The sequence below is a fragment of the Atractosteus spatula genome, chromosome 5 (assembly GCF_055471065.1).
Source record: "Atractosteus spatula isolate fAtrSpa1 chromosome 5, fAtrSpa1.hap1, whole genome shotgun sequence".
Taxonomy (NCBI): Eukaryota; Metazoa; Chordata; class Actinopteri; order Semionotiformes; family Lepisosteidae; genus Atractosteus; species Atractosteus spatula.
This window is the reverse complement of record NC_142710.1, coordinates 18,551,414-18,555,792: the sequence shown is the minus strand read 5'-3', so window position 1 is coordinate 18,555,792 and position 4,379 is coordinate 18,551,414.

The following is a 4,379-nucleotide window of genomic DNA, read 5'->3' as shown; positions in this document are numbered from 1 at the left end:
ATCGACGGATAATGTTCCTGCCCATTAGCTTAGTTTATTAGGCATGGTAGGAAAACATAGCATGATTCATGTGAGAAAAAATATCCAAGGCAATAGGTGTTTATTATTGAAAAGAAGCTGGGTCTCATCAAAAGCACACTCTTTTTTTAGTCTGTATAAGCTTTCTGGGAAAATACTTATTATCATTATTTTATTAACAACATTATTCTATATAACCACATAGCCTATGTGCACACTATATCACAGTTCTGGACTTAATGTTAGTGAATCATTGAAATACTAATAAAATATATATTTTTTACTGTTTTAATGGCATAATATAATTTTATTAATAAGCCTTATTCGAGCAAAATGCGCCAATTCAACAGTACTGACATAAACAGTCCGTGTAACTTTAAGGTGTATTCAATTAATTCTAGGCAGTCCGTCCAACTGTTATTATTATTAATCATCATCGTCATCTTCATGGGGTATCTAAAGGTGTCCATTGTTGCACAATTCATCTCAACTGCTTTGGTTCAAGAACAAACAGATTATAGATGCTTTCATCTTTTGAGCTTCACTTGAGTAAAAGCAACAGAAATATCAATCAAGACTTTGCTTAAAACTTTGAATGTTTTAATATATTAAAATATATTTCTGTAAATATACCAGTGCATATTATTAAACGTAGTTACATGATCAGAGCATTATTGTTGGAGTACAGTTCTAATTCAATTTCAGGAGGGCACTGAATTAGAAGATCATATTTAAGATCATTCAGATTTTAGAAATCGTCCTACTCTTACAAAAAGGAGCCTTACATTAGGCCTTGACAACAGCTGGTTCAAGTCAGCCAGAGTGAAAAGACCCTCCCCCCCCACCCATCAGAAGACAAGTTCCAGAGCTCCAGAAACTTTCACCAGAAACTGAGGATTTAGGCTCTGGAAAAGCCAAGGTATACAGGCCCTTGAAAGTATTTATGAGATGGTTATGTCTTTATTTCTCATCTTTTTTACACAAAATGCATAATCACTTAAATCCTGCTTTCTTTGCCCAGAGACCAGTGGTCTCATTCCAGACTGCTTTGCACAAGCTGACACCCGTATTCATGAATTGTTGTCAGTTTTTTTTCCATGTACTACAACAGATTAAACAGATTTATCTTTTGGATAGTATTAGTTCTAATTAACTATTTTAAAGACAGTCTTACCTCTTTGCCTCTAGTGTTGAATGCATTCTGTTCCTGTCACCTACAACAAATTATGGGAGAAGAGGAGCTATCTCATCTTCTTTCATGTTACTTGTTCCACTTTGTTGTCCATTGTCCCCAAATCCGATGATCATCAGATATATTATTGATTAAGGTTTATTATTCAATAATAACTCTATAGGCTCTATAACTATATAGACTTGTGTGTGAAACCTACAGTATTTTATTATTCCTACATATATTTCATAATTAGGTAGATGATTTTAAACATTATTTAAATAGATGAGAAATCATGGATATTTTATCACTTTCATTACATTTCTAATACACACCTCCATTACACCACTGACTTCATTTGGTTACGATAGGATTATGCAGTGATAAAAAATAAATTATTTTTATACTTTAAGCTGATAAGGTACTCTAATATTTGAAAGAGAATGAAACAGGCACACTTTGCTAGATTTCCTCATTAAGATGAACTGTAAATCCATATTTTGTGCATCATTCTCACTTTTTACAATGCCGCAAGACTTAAACACTGTGCCCTGCACAAATCTATAACACTGCAGAAAACATCCAGTTATTTCTTCATAGTGTAATTTTTGTTGGTTGCTAAGCACCCTCACTGTTTGCCAACTTTGAGATACTCAGAATGCAGGCGGCATTAAATGGCAAGCCTTTGTCATGTTCAATGGGGGTTCCAACACAACAAAGTCTGAATAACACTGAAGTTCTGTCCGACGCTAGAAGTCTGGAAGACGTTCATTTTTTTCTCCTTTTTTTTCTTGCTGGGGCCAATTCAGTTACTTAACAGAATAAGTGACTTGTTGTTCGTTTTTGGCAGCAAGGGGTCTGTGCAGTGCCCCCTTTTGTCGGGGGCTTGTTTATGGCATGAAGAGACTGTGGGATAATTGGCCTCTTGTCTTGCCAGAATAATACAAATGGCTCAACTCACACACATCTCCTGCAAGCTGAAAACTTGTGGTGTAAAGAATTTTTTGGAGTATTTTATGAGAACATGACATCCTATTGCTGCCCACATCAGTGAAGTGTTTTCTAGCTCTACACTTGGAAAATGTTTTGTGCATGTTAAAAAAAGTGTTCCAAAGTTTTAGGTCTGTTTTTAGAAGTCTTTTATGCTTCTAAACTTTGTGATTTGGCATTTAACAATAATAGTAGTTTCTTAGTGAATAACTACATTGTTTCGCAAAAAACGTAAGACATTCAGCATTATCCTACTCTTTTCACAAAATGTGTTTCCGTCTTTATGCAAAAACAAAATTCTATGGCAATCTTCTACTGAAGACCATTATGCAGTTTTAAACCAACAGTTAACAATTAATGCTTGTGGACCTGTATCCTTCAGCACAAGAATAGCCTTTTATGTCAGTGATGAGGACCACCCAACAACAAATCAGCAACACTCAACTAATAAATAGACTGCAATTGGAATAGATGCTACACTGCTTCATACTGGGCTCATGTATAGTTTTTCAAGTTTTTGTGATCAGGCATTTGAAGATTTTGATCAATGTGAATTAAAGACTGCTTATTGACAAGTCTGGTTTCTTCTTCCTTAGACTACATCTGCAGAAAGTGCAGTTAAAATGGTTCTAAAAGTAGAAGAAACAATTCGAGGCTTTGAGAAAATTGTTGATACTAATGTCATACATACAGATTGTAATTCCAATTATGTCTAAGAATTTTCCATAGCAGTGTGTGCTCATTATCCCAACAGAGAAGTGGACAATGAGCTAATTCTTCAGTTATTAATATACAACATTGTTATATATATATATTTCAACAGTAGTTCAGCAATTCTGATTTACAGTGATTCTGTAATCTGTGGTTGCAGAGGAAGGCATACACTGATACTGATTTAGAACTTCCACAACAGTTTAAGTGTGGTTTTATAGAAGTCTTGTCTTTAAAAGAAGGTGTTAATGAATGTCTGTCTCTGCTTCCTAGAAAGAAAAGGTAAGGATCTGAAGCACCAAAATCGAAAACGTTTGTTCAGTCTTAAATGTCTTTCCTTTTGTAAATGAGATGTTTAATCAGAAAAGCAAACAATGACTGATTGATATACTAATTTCTTAAACAACAAACAAAAAGCAAAAATTGATTTGACTATTCTTCAGTTTAACTATTTAAGGCTGATGCTAGACAAGAGCAGATATAGTTCAAAAGCAGACAACAATATTCTATAGTTCCAATTTTTGATTAAGTACTTATGAAAGTTCATAAGTTATAAAAAGAAGCACACCCTTTATACTTCACTTGAAATTGTTACTTGAAAAAGAAATGATTATATCATTTATAATTATTATAAAATTCCATGTGATTAACACTAGAGACATGGCACAGTACTGCTGAAAACGTCCTATACCCTATATAGGGAGACCAGAGCCTGTGGAGACTGCAGGAATGTGGGAGGACTGGACTCACAAACACCACCTGCAGAACCGCCAGTGGAGGAGGATGTGCAGTTCCCCTCGTCCTCAGGGGCAGCTATAATGGAACAGACAAGGTGGTATGAGTCTGTTACTGTTACTACGCGTGTTCTAGTTTCTTTCTTCAGATGGAAGTATAGGTAGACCAATGAGCAGACCCACACTGGAATTTAGCCAAGACTACAGGGTTAATACCTCTAGGACCTGCGTTTAACGTTTCATCCCAACATTGGAATAATCATCTTGGTATTTCCAAGACCTCACAGCATTTAAAAGGGCTACAATTAACTGTAATATTAGAAAAAACAACAGAAAATAATAATTTATAGTTTTTTAAAGATTTTGTAACTACGTATTCGGGTTGTATTTTAAAAAATCTAACCCAGTGATTTATAAATCCAATGCAAATCAATTAATCCTACATGATCTGTGTGTTTGTAATCTCATATTAATCTTTAATAAACCAACTAAAAACCTCGCTCAAAAGGTTGAAATTCCCGATCTTCTAAGATCGTGGCGATGCTGCCTTTACAGCTACAAGGAAAATCTGGGGTTCCGTGTTTTCTCACGTAGGCAATAATGTATGTATTCGGCTATTCGGAATAAAACCACTTCTATTATCCCTTCAACAACATTTCCCTATACCTACGATTTAACACTGTTCGTCCACCATAACAACAACGTTCTTGTCACGCCTTCCTACTCTGTGTAGTCTGTCGCATTGGTAACGTCAC